Genomic DNA, 8,491 nt, shown 5'->3' with positions numbered 1-8,491 from the left:
TATTTTCAGCATAACAACAGTGGCACTGTTATCTCACAAGTACAGTAGTTTTTTGTTAGACATTCTAACAAATTAATACAAATGTTTCAAAGTAAAGACAAAAATAAAAGGAGATTATTATTTATTTTTTTTTTTTAAAGAAAAATCCATGAGGACCAAATGGATCCATCAGATCTTTGATGTAAATCATAGGTTAATTTGTTCAGAGGTAGAAGTCTGGTTGCCTGACTCAGCCACATATTGACTGGAGGTATCTGAGCAGTTGACCATAATAATGTACATTTTTTGGCCAAGTATATGCAAAAATTTAATTTATCATAAAAATGTATCATAAAATTAATATTTTAAAAGCTCTTAATGTCATTTAATGTAATAATTTTATTTTATTATAGAGTTCCTTAAATCGTTATATGTTGTAAGCAGTTGGGCATACAATAATGCTCTTAATTTACAACACTGATTGATTTTAGAGGAATGCTTACATACTGTACATGTCTAGGTATTTTAAAAAAAAAGAGACGACAATTTGGTTATAGATGATGAAAATTTTATTTGATTTTTTTTACAGATTTTATTACATGCTTTAGATTCAGGGTTAAGGTCATCCTCTTCTGGATTACAGTAAAAGAAAATCCACAGTCAATGTCATACTCATCAGCTGGAGCTTTATTTAAAAAATCTATGTTCTCTGCTCCAGCCAAAACTTGCAGGTACCTTGCAGGTCTCTAGATTGCACCATCATATTGTTGTTTATTTCTCAGTTATTTTGTTGCTTTTTGAGAATGATGATCCATAGACCTTTTAACCCCTCTTCGTTTAGGCCACATGTCGAATCTTAAAAGAAGAACACAACAACATAAAAATATATTAACATCCTTTGGACTGGGTAACCTTATGCTTATGTCTGTGCCAAATAATACAAATACATACTTTTCAGTAGCAAACAAGCAGGAAAGTTCTTTGAAGGAACCAGGATGAGTTGAAAGGTATTTATAGTGGTTGGCCATCTCTGCCACAAGAATCCTCTGCTTCTCCTGAAGAATCCTGACTAGCAGGATGATGTTGAACACCCTCCTCTTTGTTGCTGGGTCAGCAGAGTCTGAAATATATTTATAAAAAGAAAGTTGTATAACAAGGATTATACATCAACTTTTAAATAATCAACACTGACAGAAGTCTAGTGTACATACCATGCCATATCTGTTGTTTGTTGTCTTTGCTTCTGCTACTGAAAAAATGACAGTAATAGTAACAGTTACAATTTTTCATGACTACATTTAATATTAATAAGAATTTCCTCACCCTCTGCCCACTCCTCTACGTCACAGACCAAAGTCTTCCAACTGGTTTCCGGTCACTGCCAGTTTCATGGATTCTGTTTTCCAACTTGCTTTGCAGAGCTGTTGTGGTCTACAGTGATAAGCAATCAAAAATCACAATACTATTTAAATAGGTTACTGAACAACTAAAACAAATTCTACTGGATATCGTTACCTTCTGATATCAATAGGTCGGCAAGATGGCCAAATTGTTGAATATCTGCTAATTCCAGCACATGACCATGAGAGTTACAGTAGCATGTCTGGTCACTGCAATCCTATAGAAGAAATATTGCACTGTTCAACCTCCTTCCCAAGAGTAAAACCAGGCATATCCTGGTATGCCTCACTCCATTTCACCTGGTTAACATATACAAACAAACAAACAAACAAACAAACAAGCAAATAAGTAAACCAATAAGTTTTGGCATTTACCTGTAGATCAGTTTAAGATAATCATATAGTTCATCTATCTCAGATATAAACTCATGTGCTTAGGCATGAAACACACTAAAATCATGGGATTAAAGATGGTGCTGAAACTTTGGACAGCTTTTTGCAACTCTTTGGAGGTAGTGTCATTAGTTGATGTAGTCCACAAATCTTCCTGTCAATCCTTAATCCTTAGCTGTAAACAAACCTTCAAAATATTATCTTCTAATCTAATTTTACTAGGTGAACATCAAAGAGCTGTTTTCTTGTTAATTTAGTTTCAACACATACAGTTTAAAGTACCTTGTGCATTCATGAAATGGTTATACTTATGGTTCACATCTACTTAAATTGGCAGTATATCTAGTGTGGAAGCAAGACAGATAGAGGGCTCTTCCTTGCAAATACTATCCACCTTGTATTGCACAGACTCCCACTCAAGAATATCTAAGAAAAATGTCTGGTGAGAACTTGGCAGTCTATTAAAAATAATTATACCAAACTCTTTTCCACCAATGGAAAGAATATAAAAATATTTTAGGATATATTAATACTTGCATGACCAAATCTGAGATAAAAAAGGCCATCAGTATGCCTTAGTTTAAATAAAAACAAATTTTTACTCTAGCCCACTGTCACCTAGATCTACAGATACAGGGACTAATGGAAACATTAAAGTACACACCAACAGTCACTGGAGCAAGGCCCTCTCACAGTTGGGAAGATTGGAGTTCCTATGAGCTGTGCCAGATAAAAACAACAAAGAAATTAACATTTATAACAATTCTAACTTATCCTAAGACTAGTAGACAAGCAGCATTAGTAGTTTAATTTCCTAAACCCCAATGTGGACAGTTGATGGCCTATAAGTTGTCATAAAATCAGACAAAACAAAATACTTTCTGAAAAAGAAAAAAAAAATGGTTGGCCACTATCAACACCCAGAACAAATAGTTTTAAACAGTTAGGCCACAATATTTTGTGAGCTTATACTGTAGTTTATAATGTTTTTCATAAACAATAGTAATAGTAAAACTAATGCGTCTCTTTCTGTTATTACAATAGTAGTGAACGAATAAATGCATTTTATCTCATACAATCATATATGCCTAAACAATGTAGATATTTAAAATACATGGAATGAAAAACTTCACTAACCCTTGACTGATTCCAGAGTGGTCTTGGCCCTCTATACATGGTGGTGCTTCATGCAGATCATCAAGTTGTCATCAAGACTTGAGCTTATAATTGAGATCTTGATGAAAAATCTGAGTATCAAGGAATCACTCATGGTGATAGGCAGAAACAGGCTGAAAGACACAAGAATTAATCAAACAAATACAAATGTGTTAACAGAGATAGAGAGAAAGACAAGTTCAATTTAACATATAGACATGGGTAAAGTGGCTTTACTTTTTGCTTATTAGAAAACAAAATTGGATTTTTAAAGAAATCTAAAGAACCTGAAAAGAGCAAAGAAAAAATATTCATATACATACATATGTGTGTGTGTGTGGTAGATTAAAATAAAAATTAAATTAAATTAAAAATGTGCTCAGACGGCCAAAATTTCTGCCTTTTTTCCTTTAAAGGCATGGAAAATAATTGTTTTTACAATTAACCTTTGGAAACACTTGATGTTCTTTAATATTGAAACAATTACGAATACATTTGTATTATTAGAGTTGCATATTGCATATTATATATAGATTTTGCACGAATTCTATTGTGGAAAACAACAATCTGGTAACACTGTTCCTCATCTTAAAATGTATATATTGTTCTGAGCTATGCATGACCAACGTTATATTTGAGAAAAATATGTTTTTAATAAATGAACTTGATGTAATTGGATAACGTCGCTAGTTTACAGTACATGCTTTATCAACAAATCGTCTTTATTTACTTTTTACGTACCTTGTGGAAAACCGCAGTGAACCTTGGGATCGCAATGAACCTTGGGATAGCGAGCATAGACTGTAAAAAATAGATCGCCACATACAATGACCCCAACTTCAATGAATAATTTAAAATGAAAAAAGATCAGCCGAAAACATTTTTAAACTTAGTACTTGAAATGTAATATTTTTAAAGTAAAAAAATAATAAATAATATGAATGAATCAAAGTTTTATTAGTAGTATAGTTTTATAGTTAACCTAAACTGGACAATCGAATATATTTTCACTCATTAAATATAAAGTTAATGATAAAATATTTATAAACACCAACTAATCTCCAATAAAAATACATTATGCAGCATTAACATACTATTTAATGTTGACAGTTGAACTCATCTGAGAACTCACCGTTGATGCAGTTTGACCAATAGCAGAGCGGCGTTAAACTCACCGTGAAGGGATGTCACGTGGACCGAAGTTTATTTATACAGTAGTTTCGACCCAGTTTACAGACGCTTTTCATGAACAAAATAAAAATTACATATTTTTAAAAGAAGAAAACTGCGATAATAGGCGTAAATCAGGTTTTAAAAAGTGCGTTAACATCTATTGGTAATTATACGAGCCTCCAGCGTCTCCCTATGACGCTTCAGGCTCAGGTACAAATTCTATAGGGAATCCCTGCACGTCTAAATGTGACGCTAAAGGGGTACCCTGTGCGTCAATAACTTACGCCGAGGGTTCCTGACCAAGCGTCAGTATATGACGAGTTGGGAGTGAGAATGTGTTGGCCCAAACGAACCTAAAAAGTACCTTTGAGTGACCATTATTATGTCTGTCTGCAAATAACATGACACAAGATGTACATTATCAAACTATTCATGCAATATGAATAAGCAAATAACCTCTGATTTCATGCAAAGTAGACGGTAAAACAAAGTTGTTTTTTATATTCTCCATTTTTTTCTGTAACATAAGGATAAGGGTGGCACGGTGGCTCAGTGGTTAGCTCTGTGGCCTCACAGCATATCATTGGTTTGAGTCCAGGCTGGGTCAGTTGGTGTTTCTGTGTGGAGTTTGCAAGTTCTCCCCGTGTTGGTGTGGGTTTCCTCCGGGTGCTCCGGTTTCCCCCCACAGTCCAAACACATGCGCTATAGAGGAATTGATCAATTTGGAGTGTGTAAGGGAGTTTCCCAGTACTGGGTTGCAGCTGGAAGGGATATGTTGGAATAGTTCATTCCGCTGTGAAATAATGACTAATCCGAAGGAAAATGAATGAATAAATATAAAGATTATGATTGTCTGTCACCACAGTTGAGCTGAAAAAAAAAAGAAAAGCTGGGTGGAAATTGGGCCAACAACATGACTTTAATTAGTCAAACGACTTTAACTTTGTCTTTAGAGCTTTAACAAAACCAGGAGTAAACATCATCTATCATTATCCTTCATTATTACAGTAATATTTATCATTATCAAGGGCTCAACATTAATGCTGAGGATGAAAGGATAAGCAGTCTGATTAAAATGTCAGAAGCTGCGAATGATTGATTGCATTACATTAAATGATATTCGTGATTAATAATGGATTATTCATCAAAGATAACGAGATTATGACAACCGCTGCTTACACAGGCTGTCTGCTAACAGCTAATATTACACCGTGAATCAAAGTACACTGATAATATCCGAAAATGAGCAGTTTTCAGTATTTTTTGATTGATGTTTTTATTTTTCCTCATTCATTTCTGCTTTTGAATTGTATTATGGGATATTGATGTTTCCTCCAGCAACTTTTAACCTTAAAAAAAGTGTCTTTTCTGCACATGTATAATAGTTTGCAGTGCTATAATCTCTGTGTTGGAGTTGTATAGGGGAATACCCAACCTACGTCAAACATGACGTCACACGGGTTCAACCGCGCGTAGCGGTTGCAAAAAAAGACCGGTTCCAATAGCAAACGTGGCGTTGGGCATGCAGTAAGACGCCAAATTTGAACCGATTTTACCGTACACCACACTGCTTTTAATGCCAACCGCAAACGTCTTTGGCTAACAGCAGAACATCAGAAGAGCTGAATAGAGTGAGGAGCTAATTAAAATAGCTGAACTCTGCAGTTCTTATGTTATTTCAGGCAAGTTCATGCTCTGCTGAATCAGATCTGAATCATTTTGATTGCAGCAATGATTTCAGCAAGAACAGTTCAATATGGAGAATTAAACTGAAATGCTCAGAATGAAATGTAAACATGTGTGTTCACATACCCTGCCGTACAGGTGCAGTTCACTGTCAGAATGTTCTGCTTGTTGATGATGACCCAGGCCTTGTACAGCTCCGTCTTCTTTCCTTGTCTTTAGCTAGACAGAACCTTGCTTTTAAGCACTACATAGTGTTGAATCTGGTCATCATGGAGCATTATATCCTGCACATGACCACACACAACAACATTGTAGACATCCAAAGACTTGTAGGCCTTTAACTTCTCTTGTAAAATCACTTGGAGTGTCAGTGAGATAGTTGTGTATTTGGGGCTGGATGCTTGGTCATTTCGTCTTATCTAATATCCATTGGGAGGGTGCTATCGCAGATGGACCTGTCAGATGAACGCCGCTCCCTTTAACCTTAATTTAGCAGAATCACTGTGCTTATCACTGGGTGACGAGCTGTTATAATACGCTGTAAGCATTATGTAAACAATATATATAATCAATATAGCTTTTCTCTAATACAGCAACAAACTCTGTACCACATCAGATGTCATTCCCTCGCTGTAAATGCTAGCGCTCTCGGGGTTTTTCTGCAACTTCGATGCGCACGCATGCTGAGTGTTTACAAACCGGTAATTCATCTATATTACACTACAGAAACCTTAAAATATTGTGCAGCACATTTTCTGTTATTCTACACACTAGATATTATTTCTGATGTTATTTCAAACCTCTAAAATGTCAGTAAAAGTCACTTTGTTAAACTGTAGAGCTGAATTTACATCATGCAGTTCACAACCGCAAATAAACACAAAACACACAGAAACTGATCATTATCAGATATTGTTTTACAGTGTAGAATCAAACAAACCCACAGCAAAGCAAACAACACAAACACAACACACTAATCTCAATATTATACACGGTCATTGGGGACTGTGCCATGCTGCCTGCCTTCACCCACATATAATCATATTTAACTTGTGTTTTCTCTGTTGACCTGCTGTCAATGTACTGTGCTCCTCTCATGCACATCCATGTTTCTACCCTCTGTCATGTGTCTCATAGTTTATGCACAGTGTGAAAGATGCACAGGGGCCCCAAACCAGCAGGGGGTCCCTATTCTCAAGGACTGTATAGTGATGACTAGAGCTGTGCTTAAGATCTGTTTTGTGTTTGATTGTGGCTTAAAATTATGAAACTGCTGGATTATGGACCTATCATGCATGCTCCTTATTACATGATATGCGTAATATGCATCTCTGCTGTGTCTACAGTGTGTGTTTGAGTTTGAGCTGAGAATATCACACAGATGTTGTTCTCCAGCTCTCTGAAACTGACCCTTTCAGGCTTGGATCCTCATTGTGGCGTGTTGGTGACTGTCGCTTTAAATGCAAATGAGATTGTGCTCTTTTCAGAAAAGGGCGGAGCTACAGACGGCATAGCTTACCTACTTATGATACGAAAAAGAGTTTGCTAACAGTAGCTAACCTCATATATTGTTCTATTTGAGAGTCTGGTGAGGGAGACCAGGTAAAACAAAGCATATATATATATATATATATATATATATATATATATATATATATATATATATATAGCTCATGGCCGTGACAGCTTTTCTCTTCTAGTTTGCTTTTGAAAACACTATGGGTTGGGTTTAGGGAAAGGTGTGTGTGGGTCAGTCTATATCAAGCTGATGTATTATGCACCACATGCTGATCGATTTCTCCCAGATGGAGTTAGTCAAAAATATACACAGCGCCCTCTAATGGACTTACGAGAAATGGTACGTATGAGGAAACGTGCCAGTAATGTATCTGAGATTGTTAGAAATGTACACAGCGTTCTCTAGCGCATGTACAACATATGGCAGGTATGAGGAAACATGGCCCAGTAACAATTATGAAATTGTCAGAAATGCGCAAAGCGCCCTCTAGTGGATTTGTGAAGACAAAACCTGCAAGCTGAGATAGCCCTGTTCATGTATTTTGCTGTTCCCCAAAAAATCTATAATGAGCCTGGTTTGAATAAATTGCGCTTGTGTGACACAAACCGTTGAAATGAATGGGTTTTATAAAGCAATGCTTTCTGTGTCCACTGTGAAAGCCTCTTTAGTCCACACATTGACTACGACTAGAGGGAGAGTGACACCTGCGCGCTGGACACTGCTGGGTACTTTAGCGCAGCATAGCTTTTTTTGACTCTTTTTTTTTTTTTGCCAAATTTTGCTGCATCCTTAAATCAGACCCCTAGTTTTTCACAATTTTATGATCACTGAATCCATCGCAAAATCAGCAAAAAAGTCGCAAATAGTTGCAATCCTGCAAAATTCTTTACTTAAGCGCAAAATAATCTCAAAAATGTAAATAATATAATAATAAAATAATAAAATAGTAAAATAATATATATAATATTACATATAATTAATTTATTTCAGTTTGTAGTTTATTGTTTTACATGACTTATAGACGGCGCATGCGCAGCGCATGTGGTGTATTTGAGTGTCTCACGAAAATTGGCATCTCACCTGGGCCTTCACGATCATTACATTACACTACAAGGAGGGGGTGGTGGAATAAGCAGACGCAGATGAAGCACAATGTCAATGAAGTCAATGCAAAGATGGGATTAGA

General features: G+C 35.9%; 1 long non-coding RNA gene across 7 annotated transcripts; it reads right to left on the bottom strand.

The window, feature by feature from the left end:
* Window positions 1-537: 537 nt before the first annotated feature.
* Window positions 538-3,711, bottom strand: LOC101884200 (uncharacterized). 7 transcript variants are annotated; one of them, XR_662705.5, is made up of 8 exons: window positions 3,669-3,711; window positions 2,910-3,061; window positions 2,437-2,492; window positions 1,495-1,679; window positions 1,303-1,410; window positions 1,191-1,228; window positions 931-1,099; window positions 538-834 (listed from the first exon to the last, which is right to left on the bottom strand). It is a non-coding gene; the product is annotated as an uncharacterized lncRNA (long non-coding RNA). The 7 variants fall into 7 exon arrangements; XR_662706.5 differs by having other exon boundaries at window positions 1,191-1,225; XR_012386048.1 differs by having other exon boundaries at window positions 1,495-1,597.
* Between the last annotated feature and the right edge of the window lie 4,780 nt (window positions 3,712-8,491).

The sequence above is a fragment of the Danio rerio genome, chromosome 10 (genome assembly GCF_049306965.1).
Source record: "Danio rerio strain Tuebingen ecotype United States chromosome 10, GRCz12tu, whole genome shotgun sequence".
Classification (NCBI taxonomy): Eukaryota; Metazoa; Chordata; class Actinopteri; order Cypriniformes; family Danionidae; genus Danio; species Danio rerio.
Note: the sequence above shows the minus strand (reverse complement) of the source record. Positions and strands in the feature narration are given on the sequence as shown.